This window comes from Diplotaxodon limnothrissa, linkage group LG4, assembly GCF_057381915.1.
Source record: "Diplotaxodon limnothrissa isolate DT_005_m linkage group LG4, D_limnothrissa_male_GT1.1, whole genome shotgun sequence".
NCBI lineage: Eukaryota > Metazoa > Chordata > Actinopteri > Cichliformes > Cichlidae > Diplotaxodon > Diplotaxodon limnothrissa.
Genome location: NC_140599.1, coordinates 26,850,199 through 26,876,126, shown reverse-complemented (window position 1 = coordinate 26,876,126; position 25,928 = coordinate 26,850,199). Strand labels below are relative to the sequence as shown.

The 25,928-nt window shown below is 39.2% G+C and overlaps 1 long non-coding RNA gene across 2 annotated transcripts; it reads left to right on the top strand.

Annotated features, from left to right (window-relative positions):
- Positions 1-25,121, top strand: LOC146634021 (uncharacterized). 2 transcript variants are annotated; one of them, XR_014906167.1, is made up of 5 exons: positions 1-218; positions 507-710; positions 3,710-3,852; positions 13,888-13,975; positions 24,334-25,121. It is a non-coding gene; the product is annotated as an uncharacterized LOC146634021 (long non-coding RNA). The 2 variants fall into 2 exon arrangements; XR_014906166.1 differs by lacking the exon at positions 13,888-13,975.
- Positions 25,122-25,928: the final 807 nt, after the last annotated feature.

Below are 25,928 nucleotides of genomic sequence, written 5' to 3'. Positions count from 1 at the left end.
AGTCTGTCAGTCAGTCACAGTCTGCTGGTCTGCAGCTCCAGTGGTCAGGCAGGAGTTCATTCTTTTCTGGTGTCTTTGTCTGAATGTTTTTCTGAGGGCCAGACAATCCTTTCAACTCTGAAACCTCAGTCTCTGCCTCGTCTCTGTCTCCGATCCAGGGCTGTGATTCTGCGCTGAACTGGTCACACCATCGTTCAAGCGGCTCCTCCTGCCTACAGGTAAGGCCTGTAAGCCTAGTGATAGTTCTGCTTGCACAAAGGCATAGTTACATGTATACACACACACACACAGCAGATTTTTAAAATCACTTACAATGTCTCTGCAACAGAGACATAGCATAAACAACAGCTAAATGCCCCCAGAGAAGAAGCTGCTTTTGGCTGCTCCCTTATCTGTATTCTCTCCAGTGCAAAAACCAGTACGACACAACATACATTTTTATACTGAAACTCCAATGTGAGATTCTGTGTGTATGTGCTGAGCCTTTTGTCATTTTGCCGCACTAGACGGACGTTTTCCCAGAAGTCCATGGAACCCAGCAGTGACCTGAAGTTACCAAGTCTCTGGGATGTATTGTGGCAGACTTTAAATGTGAGGAAGAGAAACTCTCATCACCCATCACCTCTGTGAGATGAAAGGCCCCAAAAGCAGCCAGCCACCCCGCTGGACACAGCTCAGCTGTTATAAGAAGTGTCTGACAGAAGTGGCAGGTACTTGACCTTCTCTCTAGCTTTTTTTTCTCTCACTCTTTCTCTCTTCTTCTCTTTTCTCACACTCTCTTTCTCTGTGTCACTGCTTTGCCACAGGCTGACCACTCACGCCTCCCCGCCTCGTCGGTGTTGTCAGAGAGCTAACAATCCCAGCCTGCTGTGCTACACCTGCATTTATTTGTTTATTCCCACTGACTTCTAATAATTACTCCTCATGAGTCCTTGTGGTGGCGCTGATCTTGACGCTGTGCAGTCCTACTTTCTCCACCTTATTACTACAGGGGTCTCATGGCTCAGGGAAATTTATTGGTGAGTTAATGTCAATAGTTGGTCCAAGAAATTAGAGGATGGACGCGTTTCTGCTCAATTCACAAAGCACTGGGGATTCGAGTTGTATAAGCATGGTTTGTGTTACTCAAGTGGAGTTAGATGAAGAGTACAATAGCATCCACAGACTAAATCAGGGGAGAATTACAGTGGCAAACATTGCGGGTTACCTACTGTATTCTGAGCCTAGATCTGCATGTCTGGGTGGGGAGGGCAGTTGAATTTTTAACAACCTTGATGCACATTTCCATTTCTCCTGCAGACAGTGTCCCATGTATTCATCTCTCCTAACAATGGCGAAATGTCAGCATACTTTCAGGCTGGTCTAAATTAAACATTCATCCCCTTTGAGTATACAGCTATAGAGCTGTTCTTGCCATCCCCTCCCACACTCTTTCTTTCTATTTTCATATATAAGGGTTCGTCCAAATGTGGAACGAGAACAAGACACTTTCTCTCATTTTAGGCCAGATGGTCAGTATGTAGCGTTTAAATTATTTTAAGTTTGCTAATATGCTAAATAACACTTCTCTGGCTGACTTTCATGGTCACATCCCAAAAGTCCCAAGCCTTTATATGTGCAATGGCCAAGAAAGTTGAAGACAAGACTTAAGATGGGGAGTGGGATATTTTATTAATGGGAACTATTAATATTCCATCGCAGGGGGATGATGGCGTGTTTCTTTTTGCAGAAGCATAATGAATAACTGAGCGCCTCCATGGTACCCGATTCGTAGGCATGAATATTCAGGCTCTGGCGATGTATCATGGGAGTGTTGGGAGCCTCTTCTCTACCCTATAGTGGATCACACCCAAGCTCTTTGTCTCACCTCTCTACTCCTACTTTTATTTCTTTCCATGCACATTCAGCCAATGTCACTAAGGCCAGCAGCATCTTGAGACCGGCGACTATAGATCTAATGCTTGGCTCTCAATAACAACCGTCCACAGAGGCTGGATTGATTGATTACACTACTGTGGCTTTGTGTGGGTTTTTAATTGATTGATTTATAGTGGGCCTATGATTGATTATGAGTAGTCAGCAGTGGGTTGGAGTTGGGCTGTCAGGAGGACACAGGGTGAGAGGTGAGCTCTTGTGGCCCCTGTGATATGTTTGTTCTTTTATCCAAGAATCCCACTTTTATGTGTAACACTTGGTAGAGCCACATTTTGTCCTTACCTCGGTCACCTCTCTGGAGCTCTTTTCTCCCTAATTTCAGTGAATGCGCGCCTGTGTTCACATGTGGTGTTGCCTGGAGCTCTGTATGTCCTGTTCTTGCCAACAAAATGTTCAGTAATGTCAAGTTTGTGGTATTCAGCAGGTACAACAAAGACCTCCTTATAAACCTCAAAGAACTAACTCTCACAGTGCCTGTGTAGGAAAATAAAAAGAGATCAAGCATAAAAAGGAGAAGGGAAAGGGAAAGATAGAGAATCACATGACAGTGCAGAGGGAAAAAAGAAAGTATTACCCCGCTCTTAACATCCCATTCAGATATAACGCTGAGGAAAGAAAAACTATGAAGGACCAGAAGAAAGAATCAATTTGGTAACATAGATCAGGAAGGGGAGACAGTTAAATGCAATGGCAAACAAACATTTCGACAGTAGACATCCCATTCTCAAATGATACACTGTCCCAGTGGGCCAATAAATAACAAAAATCTATGCTTATTTCCACTCGTAAAATCAGGCCGGCCGAGATTAGGGGCGGTTAGTGTGCTACCACCAAGACACAAAGCCTGAATGTATCAGTCATTTCTTCAAGTTTCATTAAAGTCTGATCAGTGTTGTCTCAGGATGTGTAACAGATAAACAGATGAATGAATTAACAATAAGACAAACAGAGAACAAATGGATGAACAAACAAAGCGCAAACAAATACACCAAGAACAACAAAGAAGCAAAGAAACAATTCAGTGAACAAAAAAATGAAATAAATGGACTAAAGACTCTTGCATGGAAATGGGAAATGCACATGGGTATCAGTCATTGTCTTTTTGTCTTTAAACTCCCAATGCAGAATAAAAAGTATGGGACAAGCATCTTGGCAGCTGAAGGCTTTGTTTAATCACACATTAAATTAGCAATGAAACAATGACATGCATTTATTGTGTCATTGCAATTTTAGAAGTGTACAACAACAACTCTGATTACATTGTGACTAGTTAGTGCATGTTAGTTTGATCATTTCCTCAGTGTCTGTGTGTATTTTAGTATTCTAGAGTGGGGGAAAAATCAATTTTGATATACATTACTGTACAAAATTACTGTCGAAAAGATGTTATTAACTGTGGTGAGCTTGCTATTAATATTACTGGAGAATGGCTTTGTGTGTTCTTATTACACTTGTGGCTGAGACTGCTGTGATTTGAAACTGAGCTAATATCTTTAAGTCAAGCGATCTAACAGCACAAAGATGCTAGGCAGCTATTAGGTAGCTATTAGAGGCAGATATTAAAGGGAATCTGTGCGCAGCATCGGCCTGGACAGTGTAAGATTCTTCACCAAGAAAGAACATTATTCCTGATCCTAGAAACCTATGCCTTTGCAATGCCTCAGAGAAGCTTGCTGATCGTTGCTCACATACATCCAAATATGCAATATCTTTTCTTTTAGTTGAAGGTAATATGCAGTAATCTAACACTGCTACTGCTAATCCTTTTTTTCAGACAAAGGGTTACAGCACAGAAAAGAAACAAGAAGAACCCATCCTCTTGTTATCCTGATGCAATTAGAGCCCATGAGTGGCCCTCAAATGCCAGTTAAAGTCTGGAGGATGTCATCCGAACTTTGTTATGGCTCCCTGTGTCAGGTCAGTGATTATGGCTATCCTGACTTCTATTTGAAGACTGAATACAGTCTGCTTTCAAGAGGAAGAAGGAGAGGTATTACCCATAGAGCTGGAAGTTGTGCGCACTGCGATGCCTTGGCACTCTTCTTTGGTGTGGAAGTAAACTGCAGATGCTTAATTTGGAACATACACCCAAAACTTCTTAAAGTCTTTTTAAAACACTGGCTTCAGGCTCAAAAAGTTGTTTAAGGACCTGGTGGAGGGAGAAAAGCAAAGGACCTTTTGGCTTTAGCCCTGAAGTTAGCACAGGCAGACAATCCTGCTGCTTTACCAAGAAAAAAACATAATTGAAAGATGCTTCCCAGATGGCAATGCTGGTTGCTGGGACTGTCTAGGAGGTAGGAATACATGTGGCTGCATCACTGTAAAGCGTGCCCTTTATTAATTAACACAAATACCAGACAGGTAGTCAAATGGTCCTTTCACCTATTTCATTCTTTTGCACTTTGAAATGTCAGCATAGAATCTTTTCACTTGACCTTGTTTGCACTTTTTCCACATTAAATTAAAGATCTAAAAGTAAACATTTAATGCCTTTACTTCACTGATCTTATTCTTTTTGAGACACTTACCATGTTAACCCTGTTTTGCCATGTAATTTTTTTCAAATTCTGTTTATTAAAACAAATTTTAAAAATCCATATCAATTTGCATAGATATGTTCAGTTTATTTATATATATGCAAATAAAAGCATATACGGTGGTTAAGGCTAAAAGGCTAAAAACATACGCAGTATGAGTAAATCCATAGGTAACTCTGTTAACCTATGCGTATCGCTTACTGATGCATCACAATAGCTATTATAATGTACTTAAAACTGATATTTGTGAATATGCTGTTAACTGGAGCCACCAGAGGACAAAGACTGATTTTGGAGAAGCTTACTTATGATGTGCTTTTGACTGAAAATTGTCTGGCAGAGGTCAAACAAGTTCACAGCCACTCCCTCTCACATTTCCTGATGCTGTCTCCTTCCTGGACAGCCCAGAAAGAGAGATGTGTGACTGAGTCACATATCACAGCCATCTGTCAGCCAAACATTGCCAGATGTGGCTGATGATATTAAAAGTGGCAACACTCAATATATCAAAATTCCTATGCTCAACAGCAGGGCAGGTCAAAGATCACATAAAATAAGGCGCCCTTTCATTAAAACCAAGTTTTTGGGTCTTTTTATAACAGACAGGAATAAGTAAATATGCATTCATTCTATGACAGTAACTTGTACTTTCTAAATATGGGTTCCTGCTGGCCAGGCAGATGACATGACTTACTGCAGAACAGCGTGGCATCATGCCTTGAAGAGTAAACCTGAAGATGGAGGGCACATCGGTATGGTTTCCACTGACTGGATGCTATTAAAATCCCTACAAATGTGGCTTTAAATATGAGAGTTCGATAGTTTTTTTTTTTTTTTTTTTTTTGGGATAAAGGCCCTTTTTTTTCTTGCTAAAGCACAACAATAAGTGCAATGCAGTAGGTCTGCCATCGACTGTCTATTCACCCCAAGAACACTTGCTGTCTTAGCTCACAGGTACAACAGGACAAAGTACAAAAGGGCTTACTGAAGTGGAAGATACACTATAATAAAACTTTATTCGAAGCACTTGCTTCAGCCAGTTATTTTGCTGCAGTGGATAGAAACATACAGATCAGGAACTTCAGTCAAACTTAACATCTAATATCTGATTTAGGAAAAATATCACCTGAGTGATCCAATGAGCAAAAAGTAAAAAAAAAAAAAAATCAATAGGAAATAAAACTGTCTGTTTTGCTTAAACAAAACAGACAGACAGAACCACATTTTATCCCACTCCTGTCACAAATTCCCAAAACTAAGTCAAACATTTGTTCTTATTCATCAAAATTAGTTAAAAAATGTAAAACCTGAATTTTTTTTTTTTTACTTCAATTGCAGCGTCAGAGTTTCAGAAGTTGATGTCAGCAGCACATATGCATAGATCCAACCTGTACACTTCTTGCCCCTTACTACCAGTTCTCTGTTAATATGATGTCATAGCCTATTTGATTTGTTATAGTAATTTTATTGGTAAAACACTTTTAAAATACAGGAAGTGCTTCACAGTTTGGATAAAAACACATTAAAATTAAGTGTAGAGGCTTGTGTAAATACATCAATGCATCATATTAAAAGCTGTCTAAAAAGGAGTTCATGAACATGAGAGTGACACCGAGTGATGACACCGAGTGATGCTTCCCAGTGACCAGAACTGATTAGGCTGATGGACTCAGTGGTGGGATTTTTTAATAGGGGAAATTTATTGTGCAGCAAATTTTAAAAAGAATTGTGTGTGTTTTAAGAGCAAATCATATTAAACGTAAAGCAGGGTGTTCCTAAACATTGGTTGATTAATAACAGATTAGAGATGCAATAATTAATAATGTTGTTCATGTAGGTTGGCATTTCTCATACTGAAAGCCTGATTGAACAAAATAAAATAATAAGTTCTCATGACCAGCTGTGTGTGCTTGGCTTTATCAGGTGATAGAAGTTACGGCCTGGCTGATGACAGCCCTGACCAACACTTGGTCCTTCTTGTGTGCAATTTGCACTCTGTCACCAAGTGCACCTTAGGTTTTCTGAACAGCTGGTGAACTTTGGTAGACACTGCAGACTGCCAAAAGGGTTCTGTCATGTATTAAAATTCACATCAACACCGTCAGTATGGAGCCTTGGGTATGTTATCTGATGGATATGTTGCTTAAATTAAAGCAGTATCTATGATCATAGTCTCTTATTAATTTCCTTGGTCAGTGCTCTGACTTCAAATTGTAGTTAAAAAAAATTGTGAACCTATTTCATCTAACTTTAGGTTCTTTCTTCATTTTTAACAACTTGTGCCTTTTCTCTGTTGGCAGTTACAGTAGAAGTAGATATATATTATAATTAAGTATTTGTTGAAGTATACTGTGTAAAAAAGCACAAACAAAACAGACAAAAAAACAACTTCCTGTACTCAAAAGTGTTAAGGTTGCAGAATTGGGATCCAAATGCATTGCTTCCAAAAGCAGACAGACGTAATAAAAAAAGCAATTGTGGATTTAGTTAATGCAAGGCCAAAATACAAGCTAAACAATATCAAACCTGAAGCACATATGAAGATGACACACTCTGGCAAATAATAATAAGAGAACCAAGCAATCAGGGAATGAAAGACAGGAAGCTAAATGTTCAGAGGACACAACAGAAAACTTAACCTTCAAAGTAAAAAAAAGAAAAGAAAACTAATTCAAGAGAATGACGCAGGCCTCAAAAAAGACTGAACAAGTCTGGGACAATAAGAATATGACAAAAACTCCTTTTAACTAATAAAAATATACTTGAACCAAAACAGAGACTCATTACTTGAATACAGAAACACAGGAAACGAAGACTTTATGTTTCAGGAATTAAGACCTTGAAATGTATACACTGAAAAAGAAATTAAACAATGAATCATAAACCCAACCTAGCGTTAACAAAAGAAAAGAAAAAAGACTAAGAGCATAAGGATAACAGTGAAAACAAACTCAAAACCCTTAATAACCAAAACCCCAACACTCCAGATCCCACAGACCATGACACAAAAGTAAGCAAGAGCGCATAGAGTATCAAGTTAGTGCCCAACACTGCTCATAGGTACTTTTGGGCCGAACTTGTCTTAAAAATTTAAGTCAAGTGTGATTGAAGCTTGTGGTGTTTTTAGGTGTTGTTTTGACCTGTAGAGCAGGAGGTGCATCTGGCTTTGGCTTTGGACAGTCTGTAGGTTCCCTGTGGGGCCCAGCAGCAGAAGCAGTAACGGAGTGAATGTTACTAACCCTTTCTACTTTCATTAGAGACAGAAACTAGAGGATTACTGCCAGGGGCAAGGCTAATGACTGTCATGCCCGCAGAAAGCCGATTTACTGAAACCGTGGCAGGAAGGCGTGAAGCCAAAATCTCCCACTAAGTCCCAGTGTGAGGGGCCTTAATAAAGGAGAGACTCTGCTCTATCGCCAGCTTTCTTCAGTGAAAAGTTGTAAAAATCACAAAAAAGTGTATGTAATACATGCATCCCCCCAAGTTTACCACCAGCATTAATCAACTAGTAAAAACAATGGCAAATGAAAGTACACAGAAAATTGCAAATATAGTTACCGAAATGATGACATTCCCTTACAGATCCATAAACCGACCATAAAACTCTCTTTTGCAGGCAAATCTATTTTTGAGGAATTTGTAATTCCTTCTTATTTTCAAACTGGGAGCATGCAGAAATAAATAGTCCCATCGTTGGCACTAACTCATAAGACTGGAATCACTAAAGAGTGTGGTGAAATGATTAAGTGGGACAATACAGACAATGAATCTTCCGTCTCACAATAACAATACAGTGCAATGCATGTGTTTAAATGTTAATGCTCTTTGAGGCTCTGCACAACTGCTTGACGATATTCGTTTTTCCAACGTAAGAGTTTGGTTCTGGAAATAGAAGCATTTTATTTAACTAGAGCATCGTCAGTTAAAACTCTGTTGATGTGATGCTAAAAAGGGGGATTGCACAAGAAAGTGTTTTTGTAACATATTAAAAAGCAATGCAAAGTGGGAAATTCAGCACTCAAAGCAATAAGCGCTGTCCCAATTGCTAAGACACGTTTATATTCAACAACACCGTAGGGAGACTTTTCAGTGATATTTAAGAATATCGAATCTGAGGAACTTCCTAACATACATACTGCTACTTCTCATATTTAAACAGATTCCATTTTCCGTTACCTTTCTCCACCTAAATAGCATGCACATACACACAGGCTCGCAAACACACATGCCTAGGCATTGATTTGGCTGCTTCAGGGGCAAGGGAGAGCACTCATCGAGAAGTTCGGACAATTGATCTCTGGAGGGCATGAGATACAGGGCCCGCTTTCTTCTCTCCTTTCTCAGTCGAGTCTTTCACTATCTCTCACACACACTCTTCATCTCTCGACTACTGGACATGTTTCCTCTGAATGTGCATTCTCTGGATTACAGCGAAGTCGAGGAGTAGCGAGGGAGATCATTGCTTTACTGAGTGTTTGGGTGAGATACTGTGGGTATAGCTTCTCAACTCACAGTTGAAACTCAAAGTTGAGATCGCAAACCCAGAGGTAAAAAAACCACAAAAACTAGCAAAGATTTTTATACTGTTTCACTCTGTTGCATCAAAATCAGGCTTTTTATACTATTGCTCAGAGGTGTTGTTCACATGTCAGTAGTGCATCTATATGTTCAAACAGTCACTGTCCATTTAAGCCTGGACCAATTACCTACTGCATGTCCCTCAAAGTTCCACTTCCACTGACTGTGTAATCTCCAAACACTCGCCAATTGGTTGGGGAATACACATTTTTCTATAGTGACTAGAGGTTGCTATGGAAATGTGGATTGCCAGTTAGTATTTTGGCCTGCGTCACTGAACCTACATACAGACTGGAAGCACTGTGGTGACCAAACATCAGGTGAAGGTGAAATAATCGTTGGTAATAGGACGTGGGCAGGAGCCAAGAAACTTTAATTCAGCTTCAAGCCAAGCAATGGGACTACCGATAAGAACACATGATACTGCTGATTTAGATATGATGTGAAATGGACATCAAAGATAACCTGAGAAAAAGGCGATGTAGGATTTTAAAATTAATACCATGGGTGCGTTTACTAAAAATCGTGGACCGCAAGGTTAAGGCCAAGGGTCGCAGTTCCTGAAAATCACCCAGCATTTTTCAAATTTATTCCACAGGTGCATGTACGAGGAGGCTGAGGGGTAGCACTGGTGGACGTCAGCATTTTCAACCCCCAGTACTCTGTCCTTCTCTATACATGTGTTTTCTTTTTTGTTTGCAGCATAGTGTTTAGTGTAGCCAACACTGACTTGCATGACATCACTTGAGAATGTTTATTAGATTTTGCACAGCTTACCCTGGAACCATTAAAGAATTTATACCACTTTCATTGCCTCATTTAAAGTACTATTGAAGGCATAAAAGGAACATAATTAAAATCAGAAATATTTGTCAACATGCATCATACAATAGCTACACAAACCAGCGTACGGAGTTCCTCATGTTCAACACAAATGGCAATTTTAAGCAGTCAGATGAACGTACTCTGTAACATATTATCTCAACCATAATGATGTAATACAGATGCAATACATACTAGTGATTCAGTTTTCTAGTGAAACAAAGGCACTAACCATGTAAGCTAAAGTTAAATATGTTCGAACCATTTTCTTAAACTCCAACATATCACAATTTAGGAAATGAAATATTTTTTTTTCCAGCATCAGGAAGTCCAGCTGTACACTAACAGTTACACTTTATTCGCTTGGTCACCATAAGTAAAATGACTGGCTTTTTTGTTGTGTTTCTTTTTTTCCCCCCTACTATTTTAAAAACTGTATATCACAAGCTGGAAAGTCTTTGTGACCATCTGATGTCTGACTGCATTTTCTCTGAAATCTCTGTATATTTGCAAAGAAGAAAGTCTGGCGAAGGATTAGGGAAGAACAGCAAACTGCCAAAATCTGCACAGCCTGTCAGAGTTTGGAAAAGAATGAGACAGGAGAGGGAAAAAAATGTCAAGAAGGAGACTGCAAATGAGGCTTGTTTCAATAAGAAGATCGATGGGGATGAAGAAAAGATGTTGTGTGCATCGATGATAAGTGTCCATGGGCAAACACGAGGGGTGCCTATAGAAGTGGTATGTTGGGAGGGAAGTTGAGCAGTGAAGATGGTGTGAGAGAAATGATGGCGAAAGTGTGGCCCACGAGAGGCTGCAGATAAACAACAGTTTTTGACTACATTTCCAGTGTTTGTGTGACTTGAAAACCATTTTTCTAATAAAGAAAAGACCGTTTCATGATTATAGAAAAGACTACATGAGAAGAGACTCGGTAAGAAAGCGGTAAACAGCATCCAACAACACTTTTTAATTGCCGACTTGGATTTTGCTAAAATTCTGCTTTATCTCTTTGTATTGTATTTTTTGACTTATGTGTAGCCTTGATGATGATCATTCATGGCTTCTGTATTAAGTGGGAAATCTCTATGGGTTTGGTAATTATTTTAGGCTGTTGCCCTTTGTGTTATTCAGTTTCCTGGTCTGGACCTTTTGGGGGGAGATGTGATTGTTGAGGACAGCCCTTCAGCAGTTGTGCATGTCACAGGGTCTTGTGGGGGATACACTTTTCACCACGAGACCCATCATGGCAAACCAGCCCAAACAAACAGAGTTGCTCTGTTTATGATAATCTTCTTGTAGTAGTATGTTATTTATTTGTACATTCTCCTCTACGTTCGGCTTGTACCGCACGCTGCCTAGCTGTGTGCATATATTGAAGTGAATCCTTGTAAAGAAGAAAAACCTAGGTATTTCCCAGCCTTGATGTCAGCTGCGTTACTCAGCTTCTTTTTCTCAGTGTTGTGCCGCACAGTGTATGTGAGGACGTTGCAAGCTGTGGAACAAAGGCATATTGATTTTTAAAGAAGCAGTGCAGATATGCAGACATTTCTTGATAGGTGTCACTGTATGTTTATCAGATACCACTTCACTGATGTGTTCACAGTGACAGTAGGACAGATCAGTTGCAAGTGTGGAATATTTTTTGTTATTATTTTTGAAAGCTGATGGCAATAGGAGGAGATCTCTCCAGTGTTTCCCACCGCTTGCCATCCTGTGTTAAAAATAGTCATACAAACGGTGACACTGAGCCATCATGGCATGTCATTTTTGTCATCATCTCTGTGCTGAGAAATGGCTGGAACACATGTGACAACCCGTCAATTGAGAGGGGAGAGATAGTCACGATTGTCCACCTGGCTCATGTGTTTGTGTTGGGTTAATTTTCAAAGAATACACATGTAGGCTCTAATCATGCTGAAATAACATTAATTACTTAATGCATTGGCTCTGAGTCATTTTCTGGGTTCATATTTTACTTTTCTTCCCTGGTGCAAAAATAAGGTCTAGGAGTAACCTCTTCTTGTGGCTTTTAATTCCAGTGACAAGACCCTCTTGCCAATGTCAAAAAGTGATGATTTGGAGATGATAACATGTAAACACCTTAAAAGTTTTGTAGTTCTTCACCATTTTTGGAATTGGCCATTCTCCAAAACTAAAACCATTGTAACAAATATAACACAGTGTGAAGAGGTACCAACACCATCCTTTCGGATAGTGTTTACTGAATGAAGATGGAGAAAGCACTAGGCACTAACAAGTCCCTAACCCAAAGGTGCTCTCCTCTCCATCTTGTGCTAGCAGTGGGGCTCTTGAGCATGTTGTTCACACACAGGCACATCCATCTTCTTTTTATCCCAAATTACTTGCCGTCTTTGATTCTCACTCCCCGTGTAAATGAAGTGGGTGTGAGAGGGCGGGAAAGTGGTGGGCTGATGGATCTTATTAAAGGTGTTGCATTGATAATCAGTGGAGAGACAACAAGATATGGGTTGAGCAAGGAGGAGAAAGAGAGAGGCAAGAAAGGGGTTGGGGGGAGATAACAAAAGATATGTCTCTGTTCACAGTGGCAACATGCCCTTGAGAGGACGGAGACAGAAAAGCCAAAGAAAGACAGAGAGAGCATGGGAAAAGAGATGGAGGAGACTGTTGAGCTGTCACAGATGTAGCCGTTATGTCACTTTGGTTTATCTCCATCAGTGCATCTGACTGACCAGGGAGGCAATTTCACATGTTTGAGCTGAGTGAAACTCCATGTTTACGAAGGGATAAACGTTTGTAGGACTCTCTCTCCCTATCCTTCCATCCATTCCGTTTCCTGGCCCTGCTCTAGACCTCCATTTAGAAAGTGAGAAATTACACATCTTTATTTATAAATCATGGAACTCCCATATCTTCCACTTGGTAACAATAACTGCACAATTCATTTGCCTTTTTCTGGAGGCACTCTGTCTGCTACGGTGTGAGTGTTGTTTTTTTCCATATGATAATGTGTTTTTTCTCAGTTTGATTTGTTTATATTGAACTGTGAACATACAGTGCGCAACATTACCGAAACACCAGTCTGATCTTTCCCTAACATTGTTCCTATTCAGTGCAACTGCAGGTCATGCCTTACAGAGTTCTTGCAATGAACAGAATATCACTTTGACAGGAGACCTCAGGGGATGCTATCCTGTCTCTCAGTCGGATTATTTCCACCTGCTACGATGTGTGGCCTGGAGGACATGCTATTATGATATTTTCTTTTTAAAAGAAGGCATATGTTTGACTGTAATACATACAATCAGATCTTGTTCTGTTTATATCCAATGGTGGGCTAGGTTTGGATACAGCTGCAACAGTATTTGTTGCATTTCTGTATTTAAAGGGAAGTGATATATAATTTTTAAAAAACACCTGGATTATACAGGCAAAACTCAGACCTTCAAGCATTTATCTGGCCTGTCTATCGGTTTAGGTTCTCAGTAAAGCCATTGTCAGGAAATGTTGAAATTTTAAGGCTTTAAAAGTAAGTATGATTATGCCACAGAAAGTTACAGAGTCAAGGACCATTTTCATGTTATTTCATGTCAGTTTTATGTCAGGATAATTTCCTGTATGGTTTAGATGTTTTTTATAGATATTTAGAAATTTTCCATTTATATGTCATGTTCAGGCAAGCAATACAGGATATATAAAAGAGTTAGCAATATGTCAACGAGCAAAAGAATTACACATTAGTTTTGAATGTATTTAATTTTCTAAAATGTCCTTATTCTGCCAATAGTTATCATGTTCAGACTTTTGAAACTTGAGATCTCTTCAGCATAAACTAAACGGCTAAATCACTTTTTAACTCACCTACAGCTGGTGGAGGATTTTGTATGCACAAGATTAATGTTTGGGCTTTTTTAAAATTATAATTAAAATTACACTTAAGCATTGCAACAAACTGCACATGCCTTGTTCTGGTTATTGATTGGGATTTTATTGCCTTATTCTTTATGACCACCCTTCTTATCTCATTATGTTGTAGATAAACTAAGTTTGCCAAGCTTGGAAGTCAAAGTCGAGGTGATGTGGGATGAGAAAGGAAAGAGAAGTGTTTGGGGCTTGTACAGAAGGTATTATACACACACTGGTACACTGCATGCTAGAGAAAACACACTGAGCCTGTGAGCTTGACTTTATTAGATTCAAGCTTAAAGTATTGTCAGTTACAGCTGGAAAGCTGACTTTACGTAATCGCACAGCCTGAGACAGCCAAGCAACCCAAGGATGCACGAAAAGACACACACACACACACGTATATGTGTGTGTGTGTATATATATATATATATATATATATATATATATATATATATATATATATATATATATATATATATATATATATATATATATATATATATATATATATATATATATATATATAATCTCTCCAAATTTAGATATTTCTTATACTGTGAGGTGTGAAAACTGAAAGTAGGCTAAATTGAATTGTTTATTATTAGAAGAATTTAACTTTTCTAGCTTCAGTGTAAAAGAAGAACAAACTGCTTACAGAACTTTTAAATGAATTAAATTAAATGGAAAAAAAATAAAATGACAAATCTGTTAGATGTGTTGACAACAAAAACCGTGTCTGTGGAAAACAATTTTTAAACTTTATGAAAATAACCCAAGAGTTATTATTCACTTTTGTTTGTCATTGTTTTTATTTTTTAATTATTGCTTGCTTTAAGCAGCAAATTAACTTGCTTGTGGCCAATGCACTGCTAAGAGATTACAGTAATTTCACCTATTTCTATGTGACCAAGTTGAGTTGTAAAACGAAACCTTGTAAAACCTCAATATTCACAAGGTCTGAGTACTGAGCAGCTCCCATTAGCAAATCAAAGTCATTTGCTGATGGTAACTGTCAAATTTCAGCTGTTTATTTTTCTCACTACTCTTACTAGCACCAATATCTTTTGCAGCTTTAATGATATAGAGGAATAAAGGCAACACAGATACAGAGAGAAAGCAGAATATCTGTGTCAAACAGCATGAGATACTTCTGAATTCTGTCCTATCCATAGACAGCAGAAAACATTGACATGCCTCCCGTGACGTTTGGAAGAATCCAGTTGAGTGTTTTTGTTGTTGCCACCTTGGTGTTTTGAACTCAATCTGACAAAAAAGGGGTGGATCTGACTGTGAACCCACATGCTCATTGGCTAAGGACATGTCATTTACCAGCACCGAGCCAATGATCATACTGTGCATAATCTTTCTTTTCTGAAACAGCCTAACTTTTTATTCACTATGACACAAAATGAGTGATGGAGACCATGAATGTGGCAAGAAAGTGTTTACAGAGGTCAAGTCAGAGAGCAGTTTTCCTGTAGACTTCTATATTGTTGGAAGGTTTAGGGGTTTTTTTTGCCACCACCCCCACAGAGATTGTCCCCTGGTGGCCATTTAAAAGAATGCAGGCTTAAGGTCCTACCATGTTTTATACTGTTTATGGTCCTGTCAGAGAGCAGGCTGGTAAAATGAACTAACATTGAATCATTAGAAATGATTTCGTCATTCCATTAATTCGACTTTTAAGTTGGGCTGGCTCAGATTCGTTCAGCATACGCTAGCCCTATCTCTTCTTTTCATCCCAGTTTTGTTAAATGTCACATTTCTCAATTTGTCATTAGTCAGAGTTCAGTGTGGAGTGACACTGACTGACAGCCAAGTCACGCTGTGGCAAACGATCAGTGATGGATTTGACTGAACCAGCTCAAAGGGTTGTTTAAAAAAAAAAGCATGATTTTATTATTACTTGTTTTCATCCGTTGCTGAAAATAGTGAAATTATCATCGAAATACAGTTTGTTTAAATGTCATCGTCTGCTGGCAGGGACCCTACGATGTAATAAAAAAAAAAAAAAAAAAAAAAAAAAAAAAAAGCAGGGTAGCAAAACTAGAACTTTCCTCACCCTGAGAATTGAGAAATGGGGATGCTTTTACTTCCCTTGTTTTATTTATTAGTTAATCACAGTGACTTGGTGATGGTGCTTTATGAAAAGTAAAAAGTATAAGTAATGTGTAATTTTTCCTGGGGTTCATCCTCTGAAATCTATGATATCTCTGCAAAAATGTGTGAGTTACAGTTAGTCAGATTAATGAGAGATTTCAGAGATTTGTTGTTTGTGCATTTTTCTTTTCTTTTTTTTTAGGGTCACAGACAGAGATGTGTCTGGTCTGTTAATTTACCAGAAAACAGTAAAAGTATATTAAAACAAGAGATGTGAGAGAACATAAGGGTCAGTGTGGATGATGCAGTTACGATGCGTAAGTACAACAGAGCCAAGAACTGAGCGAAATGCATAGAGGAGGAAGAGGACAAGGCTTAAAAATTTCCCCCACATCGCGTGCCTTTGGGTTATATCTCAAGTGCACCAATGAAACAATGTTTTCTCACAATAAATTACACATGAAATTGCTGGATCATAATATATTTGCAGACTACATATAAATGTCATTAGGTATTTAACTGTGTGTCTCTTTGAATGTTCCTATCTGCGCCTCTGTTATGCTGCCTCCTTGTCTCTCTCTGTCTTTCAGAGGTTTTTTTTGTTTTAATTCGTTTCTCTGGAGGGGATTAGAATAGCAGCAGTCATGAGGGAGTTGTTACCTGGATTAAACTTGATTGGTTGCTTTCTTGATTGTTGATGATAGTAACATAAAACAGTAATCCACTGGATAATGATGATTCTCTCGAGATGGTAACATGGAATTAGAATCACCAGGAGGCTATGTTTTCTAACTACCAACTAAATTAAAAATCTAATTTTCATAGCTTTGTTTTATTGCTTCTCCCATTTCTAAATCTTTATAGAAAAACAGATACTGCTAAGTATTAGTACTAGACTAAGATAATAAGCTGTCTGCGCTGTATGGGTTTATTTAATGATCTGAGTGAGAGCTATTTTAAGCTTAAATACCGGACATTAGCAAAGTAAATTGCAATGACACTATAGCTGACTGAAAACACAAACTGTCAGCTATAACTTTTGAAGTATTTTTCTTGTCAGTGAAAAGGTGTTGTACTTGTCAAGCAGCATAAATGGATGTTGTGCATTTTCTCTGGTGACACAGGTTTTAGCAAAAGATGCTCTTTTTGGATACAATCTGGCGCGATACAGCAGATACAGTATATATATTTAAGTTGAATACTGAGCCTTGTGAAATTATGTGATGTTGATAGTCATGGATGTCTTTTAGTACATTTGGGTGGAAATGTGTAGGCCGGTTGAACATGAATGTTATTCCAGCCGCACCTCGGCGTCTCCCCAAGTCGCCCATTAACTGAAATGTGTGAGCAAATGCATTTGACTGTGCTGAGTGTGACTTTGCTGAGTGTGACGGAGTTTTCTTTTCAGAGGAGGAAAACGGCGCCTCTTGAATCATTGGAGCGTGATGCATCTGTATGGCAGCAAGTTGGGCCTCTGCACTCGTGCAAATGCTGTGACACCCTGCTCTGCAAATGTCAGTCCCATCCAATTAAATGGTTGAGTGATGCCATTGCCCACAAGGGGATCCCGCCGATGAAGTTCTTTGTTTGTTATCGGCTTTGTTTCCCGTTTTTCACTTTCACAGACAAGAATGTTGTTCATAGATGCCCCTGCAATACATTCTGAGAGAGGGAAGACCCGTGAGCTGTTACAGTGCCATGTTTCATGCAGAAGTACCCTCATGCTCTGTCTGTGATTCTCTTGGGCCATGTCTGTGCTTGTTATTCATTTGCAAGCAGTTTGGACCACCTACACATTGGCTATATTTACAACAATGTCAGTCTGTAGTCTGCAGTTAACTTCACTTTGATTATTGGTTGCTCTCCTTGTCAAGCACTTACATTATCTGTCTAGGCTCAAGATATTCATGTGAATGTTCAAGAGCAACCAACAGTAAGCAGTGGTCTCTGCTGAGTGATGATAGATTCATAAAAAATCCACACAAAGCTCAGTTATTGTCATTATAATGCTATAATGCTGTTCTGTCTGCGGCAGAAAACAGCACAGTTTTATGTTTCCTTGGAGATTGAGCTAAAAATTAGCTTAACATTTGCCACCACACTGTCTCGTGGTATATGAATACAAGGGGAGTCTCATACTTGTTTTAATTTTAACATGTTTTATATAAAAGAATCCCATAATGATGAGCCAGGCCAATATAGTCATCTAAGAGGACATACTTTACTGTAATGTTCACAGAGAAAAATTCCTTAACATGACTATAAGCCATACTGTTTGTTCTTGGCTGTCTATCAGAGCATGGAAGGGTTATTGGCTGACTTTTGCTCATATAAATCCTGCTTCAGCAGCCACAGTCATTTCCACATATTAATTAAGCCAACTTGCAAACCTACTGCTAGTAGTAGCTGTGCCAATTTGCCACTCTTACAACAAGAAGATAACGCGGAGGAGAAGTGTGCAGGCATTTGCTGTCTTTTAGGAAGGAAGGTCTTAACCGGTGAATTTGGATCTCGAGGCATATTCTCCAGATGCTAGGCCAGTCCCACCCTTTTCTGTTGGATGTGTGTTTCACACTCTTACTAAAGTCATTAGCCAAAGCCTTTTACACTTTGGCACCAAGACATTTTTCAGGAAAGGGATTTAAGAGCTCTGTTGAACTGTTTCCTTAACTGGGCTTGGTTTGCTCACCATGTTTTTTTTTCCTGTTGAGCTTATGCTAAAAAAAAAATGATTCAGATAGTGATTAAAAAAAAAGGACAGACCTTATAGGACTGTAATTCCCTAAAAGGAATTTGATGTTCATTCCACCATGTTAACAGTGACACTCTCCAAAGGCAGCACATGTGAAAGGTTGGACACTACATTACAGGGAAATGTTTTGTGTGAGGGGCTTCTGTATGGGTCAGTGGGTACTGCCAAGAAAATATTCAGAATCTGACATTTGTTCAGGGCTTGTCTTCAATCTGCTGTAAATATTTTCTTTGCCAATGAAGTTAAGTCACATTTGTGACTTATAAGAATTATAATTCTCTCCAAACACATTCGAAATGATTGGTTAACTCTACAAGCATATTGAATTCCTCCTGAAAAACTGATGATTACATACTGAGGGTATTATGAGAGCTATTTTGGGAGAATGTGCGCAGTGAGTTGGCAGTGGTAGACATTAAGTGGTCTAAAACTAGATTTTTCAGCCTGGCTTATTAAATGTTTGCTAATTGACAGTGCAAAGGTCATGATGTTCTTGGCTTGAAAATGCTCAAATACCTCGGGACAATTTAGCTGTCTACTATTTCTATGTTTAAGCTAATTGAGAAATCCAGTACATTCTTTTTCTTTTAGCTTCTGTGCAGTACCAATATATTAGAGAAAAGAAAGTGGACATTTTATAAAGATTAAAGGACATGTAAGTTATTAAATGCAACAGCTGCTTAATATGGAACATTGAATTAGTTTTATATGTCAGACATAAGTTACAAAAGTTAAATAGTAAAAAATAAATTACACTGCTTACAATATGGATTCCTGGATACATGCATTTTTTAAAATCCTGCAGATTTCATTTAAGAAAAATAAATATGAAGGCAAATATATCAGACACAAAAACATAAAAGCACCAACAAATAATCCAGAAAGATAACAGTGTGGTTAAATAGTAGATAGCTTTAAATTCATAGACACAATAAATTTAAGTAATCAGTTCACTGTAGTTTCGTTTATATACCACCATTTCATTGTCTGAAAGCATTTTATCTTGTAAAGGTAAACAATTTCCAAATATTAGCATGAACACCAGCCATGAGATCCACTGTGAGTAATCTGACTCCAATGGTGGGGGGGAAGAACTCCCTTGAAGAGACCCCTGGCACAACCAGGTTTTGGTAGGGGGAGCCATCTGCCATGAGTAGAGTTGAAAGACAGGAACAAAGGTTAATGACATGCAAATAGTGGCAAATAGATGGGTAGTCAAAAGAGAAGAGTGAAAGACAAGCTCTCATTGCATCATGGGAAGTCCCCCTATAGCAGTACACCTAAAGGGTGTTCTACAGTAGAGCTTAAGGCTCTGACTCCCAATAATAGAATAGAATAGAATAGAATTCAACTTTATTGTCATTGCACATGCACAGGTACAGGGCAACGAAATGCAGTTTGCATCCATCCAGAAGTGCTTTAGTGATATAGATATATTACAATATATATTAGCAATAATATAGATATGTGAGTATATTACAGAAATGGGTCTATTATGGTATGTTATAATGTACACGGTATGAAGTATGTTGTGAATATTCTATAACTATAAGTATGTACAGGCTGTAGTGAGTACAAGCTATGTACAGGATATGAACAGGATATAAATATGAAAAACTATACAGAATATGAAATGAAATAAATAACTTTACAGAATCTGGGATATACAGCTATACAGAAATGGGAACTATGCAAGTTGTAAACAGTTGTAGGATTAAAGATTATCGAATGTACAGAATGATTATTTACACAGAGCTATACAGTAGTGCAGTTAAGATAAGTGAGGGTGTAGATAGTTTCTACAGAGGCTATATAAAGTGCTAGTGGTTGTGAGTGGTGGTTCAGTCCATGTTATTATTGTGTTTGAGGGTACACAGTTGTCCATTGTGGGTGTGTGTATGTTCAGTCCATGAGTTAATGTGGGTCAGATGTCAGGAGGCAGAGTTCAGGAGTCTGACAGCTGTGGGGAAGAAGCTGTTCCGGTACCTGGTGGTCCAGTTTGAGCCTGTGTCACTTTTGACTCTTAAGCGGCTAGTTGCTCAAATGAATAACACCAATACTGTGCTTGACATTCTTCCATCTCGTTTAGCTAAGGACTGTTTTGATGTAATCGGACCTAGTATCCTATTTCTTATGAACTTTTCCTTGCTCTCAGGCTGTGTTCCTTTGTCCTTTAAGCATGCTGTAGTCCACCCGATTCTTAAAAAAAGAAATTCTGACTGTTATGACCTTTCAAACTATAGACCGATCTCTAAGCTTTCGTTCTTGTCCAAGATCCTGGAGAGACTAGTTCTCTCCCAACTCCAGGCGTACTTGGACACGAACAATATTGCTGAGAAATTTCAATCTGCCTTTAAGCCATTGCATAGCACTGAAACAGCGTTGGTTAGAGTTCTTAATGATATTCTTGTAATCACTGATACTGGACGCTCTATGGTCCTAGTTTTACTGGACCTCTCTTCGGCCTTTGATATGGTAGACCATAACATTTTATTACTAAGACTTGAGCACACTGTGGGTATTAGAGGCACTGCCCTCGACTGGTTTAAATCATACCTCGCTGATAGATCCTTATCAGTTCACTTAGGCACCTTCTCCTCTTCCTCCGCTCCGGTCTGTTGTGGTGTGCCTCAAGGATCAGTTTTAGGCCCTATTCTCTTCTCATTGTATTTGCTCCCTCTAGGCACAATCTTTGAAAAATACAATATCGCCTTCCACTGTTATGCCGATGACATACAGATCTATTTTGAACTTACTGACGACCTTGCTGTGTCCCTGCACTACTTTCAAGAATGCATGCGGGAGGTCAAAGAATGGTTCCTGAGTAATTCCCTCGTTTTAAATGATAAGAAGACTGAGATTGTGGTGTTCAACAGTAAAATCCCTCGTGCCCAACTCTGTGCTGCCCTGGGTTCCTTTGCTAGTTTTTCTTGTGACTATGTCAGTAACTTGGGTGTACTGCTGGATAGCTCGCTCAAACTCGATAAGCAAGTGTCTGCTGTAGTGAGATCTAGCTTCCACCAACTGCGCCTTATCTCTAAGGCTAGGCATTATATTCCGCATGAGGACCTGGAGAAGCTTATTCACGCTTTTGTGACCTCCAGGTTGGATTATTGTAACTCCTTGTACTATGGTCTTCCCTCTTCTCTTCTTCTTAAACTGCAAACAGTCCAAAATGCAGCAGCCCGCCTTTTGACTGGTACCAGGAAATTTTGCCATATTACCCCTGTCCTAGCTAGCCTGCATTGGCTGCCCATAAAGTACCGTATTCAATTTAAAATATTACTCCTTACTTTCAAAACTATTAATAAATTAGCGCCAAGTTATCTTAGTGAACTTCTCAAACCACATACTCCTGCTAGAACACTCAGATCTGCCACTCAACTACTTCTGACCCAACCCAGATCTCGACTGAAGTCCCGGGGTGACCGTGCGTTTGCTCTGGCTGCCCCGGTACTGTGGAATACCCTTCCTCTCGACCTCCGCGCATCTGACTCCATTGCACTGTTCAAATCACGATTAAAAACCCACTTATTCAATCTTGCCTTTCCCTCTAGTTAATATTTCTTTTATGATTTTATATCATGCACTTCTATGCTCATTTAAATTCTTGTTTGCTCTGTACCTGTTGCTTTCCTATGTATTAGTGACAGTTATCTGTTTGCATATTTAGTACTTGCTTTGGTCCTATTTCTATTATCCTCCTCCTATACTCTATTTTACTTGTTAAGCACCTTGGCATACCCTTGGTTTTTAAGTGTGCTTTATAAATAAAGTTTATTATTATTATTTATTATTAGTCCGGAGGCTCCTGTGGCGCCTCCCAGTATTTGAATAAGAGATTTAGCTTTGAATTTAAATCTCATCATTATGTACATGTTTAGAGTCCACATTAGCAAAACTCCAAAACACTTTTTAAAAATTCACAGCACTATGTTTACAATATCATAACAAATTAAGACATGTATTATATTTTGTGACTCCTCTAACAACTGCAAGGAAACTACATTAGTTCTGACTTTAAGATTAAAAAGCAATGACTTGTACAACAAGCTCAAGTAGACAAATGCAGCAAGTCCCTGAGGGGTTAAGAAGTGTCCATCAACTGTCTGTCTGCGCCTCAGCCTCAAGCTTTTCCTATCCTCTATCAACTCGCCTCCCTTCAAAGTGTCAAGTCAGTAAAAAGTTTCTTTAGACAGTGGAGACTCTACTGAGTGCAGCTATAGCCTAAGGAAGATTTATTAAATTGTAGTCTTTTTTTCTCAAAATTGAAAGTGACAGAAGGAAAAAAAGAAAACAAATTTAACGATCAAAACGATTTGTTACGAGTTTTGTTTGTCTATGGATGTCTGACAGCTGATAAGGAAACGTTGAAGCATTGACGGGAATAAATAAGTTCCAAATGATGAGGAATAGTTTTTGTATATTCATACTGAACACTTAGAGTTTTGTGTATATATAACATACATACACCGACAAGGAGATTATGGCATTGATGGAATACAACTCTGACAGCAGACACAATGTGGTAGGTTATACCTTTAGGTATATAAATATTTGAACAGAGACAACTTTTAAAAAAAAATAATTTTGGTTCTGTTTGTTACCACAATGAATTTTAAATGAAACAACTCAGATACAGTTGAAGTGCAGACTTTCAACTTTAATTCAGTGGGTTGAACAAAAAAGGCTGCATTAAATGTGGGGAACTGAAACATTTTTAACACAATCCCTTCATTTCAGGGGCTCAAAAGTAATTGGACAAAATAAATAACTGAAAATAGATTGTTCATTTCTAATACTTGGTTTAAACCCTTTGGTGGCAATGAAGGCCCGAGGTCTTGTTCTCATGTACATCACCAGATGCTGGGTTTCCTCTTTAATGTTCAACCAGGCCTTTCAGTTGCTTTATGTTCGTGGGTCTTTCTGTCTGAAGTCTAGTCTTCAACACATGCTCTTCTGGGTATTCCACTTCTTTGCTTTAAAAAACTCCTGGGTTGCTTTGACTATATGTTTTGGGTCATTGTTCATCTGTATTATGAAATGTTGGCCAATCATTTTCATTGCATTTAGCTGGATTTGAGCAGACGGTATCTCTCTGAACACCTCACAATTCAATCAGCTGCTTCTGTCCTGTGTCACATCATCAAAAAACACTAGTGTCCCAGTACCACTGCTAGCCTTGCATGCCCAAGCCTTTACACTTCCTCCACTGTGTTTTACAGATGATGTGGTATGCTTTGAATCATGAGCTGATATACGCCTTCTCCATACTTTTTTCTTGCCATCATTATGGTAGCGGTTGATCTTGGTTTAATCTGTCTGTGCTGTCTTTTTTAGATGTTTTATTTTGTTGTTTGTTTTTTAGCAAAGTCCAATCTGTTCTTTCTATTCTTGAGGCTTATTAGTGGCTTGCACCTTGCAGTGGACACTCTGTACTTATTTTCATGCAGTCTTCTCTTCATGGTAGACTTGCATTTCAATACGCCTACTTCCTGGAGAGTGTTGTTCACTTGGTTGACTGTTGTAAAGGGGTTTGTCCTTACCCTGGAAATGATTCTGCGTTCATCCACCTCTGTTGTCTTCCATGGATGTCCAAGTCTTTCTGCATTACTGAGTTCATCAGTGCTTTCTTTCTTCCTCAGGATGTACAAAACTTTAGATTTTGCCACTACTAATATTGTAGCAATTTTTTGAAATTTTTTTTTTCTGTTTTCACAGCTTAAGGATGGTTTGTATCACCTGCATGGAGCAAAACTTTCCAAATACAAGCACCACATCTCAAATCAACTCCCGGGATACTGATAGTGGACTTCCGGAGGTGCAGAGAAGTACACACCCCCATCACCATCAACGGTGCTGCTGTGGAGAGAGTGAGCAGCTTCCGCTTCCTTGGTGTACATCTGGCTGAGGATCTTACGTGGTCAGTACACATAAACAAAACAGTAAAGAAGGCACAACAGCGCCTCTTCTTTCTCAGGAGACTGAAAAGATTTGGCATGAGCCCTCGCATCCTCAGGACCTTCTATCGCTGTGCCATTGAGAGCATCCTCACTGGATGCATCATCACCTGGTATGGCAACAGCACCGCCTACAACCGCAAAGCTCTCCAGAGAGTAGTACAGTGTTCTGGACGGATAATTGGAGGTGAGCTTCCCTCCCTCCAGGACATCTACAGGAAGCGGTGCCTGAGGAAAGCGGGGAGGATCATCAAGGACTCCAATCACCCCAGCCATAAACTGTTCAGACTACTTCCATCAGGAAGGAGGTTCTGCAGCATCCGGTCCCGCACCAGCAGACTGAGAGACAGCTTTTTCCATCAGGCCATCAGACTGCTGAACACTTCATAGACACCTCACCTTCACTACTGGAACTTCAACATTATGCACACAAGAATTTCACTCACATGTACTGTACCAGTGTACCTGCACATGTGATGTGACAATAAAAGTGATTTGATTTGAATAAAAGTGCTTTCAGTCTACCACTGCAGCCTTTTCCTCCTTGTCATCCCCCTCTGTGTCTGGTTGGTTGGAAAATAGCTGCATTTTCATCTGAAACTTGTAGTCCCAGATGTTCCAATCACTTCAATGGTCACAAGTGTCCAGAATCATTCTTCTAAAAGCACTTGTGAAAAAAATGGATTGCTCTCAGGAGCTCGGTGAATTCCAGTGTGGTACTGTGATAGAATGCCACCTGTGCAACGAGTCCAGTTTTGAAATTCCTTGCTACTAAATATTCCACAGTAAACTGTTGGTGGTACTGGTAACAATAGCAACTCGGCCACGACATGGTCAGTCATATAAAATCAGAGAGCGGGTCAGCGGATGCAGAGGTGCAGAAATCACCAGCTTTCTGCAGAGTCAATCACTACAGATCTCTAAACTTCATGTGGCTTTCAGATTAGCTCAAGAACAGCTCATACATGGGTGACATCAAGCTGTATGCCAGAAGTGAGAGAGACATCTACTCACGGATCCATCTCACCAGGATCTACATTAAGGACATTAGGATGTAGTGTGGTCGAATGGTTGCAAATAGAGGTGAAGTGAGCTGAATGAATGGAACTACCAGTCAGAATAGCAGAAATGCAGAAACACGGGACAACTGCAAGTACCTGGTTATTCCACACGCCAGCAGCAACTATGATAAAGATGTGAAAGGTCAGCCATAGCCAAGTACCTCTAAAAGACGGGGGCTGAGAACCTAGTAATAAGATCCAAGCTATAAATATGTGTGGGTGTTTGAGTGTGAGTGTGCATTTACATCCAAGAGCACTCTAACATTTTGCTATCATATTTTAGTTGAAAATATTT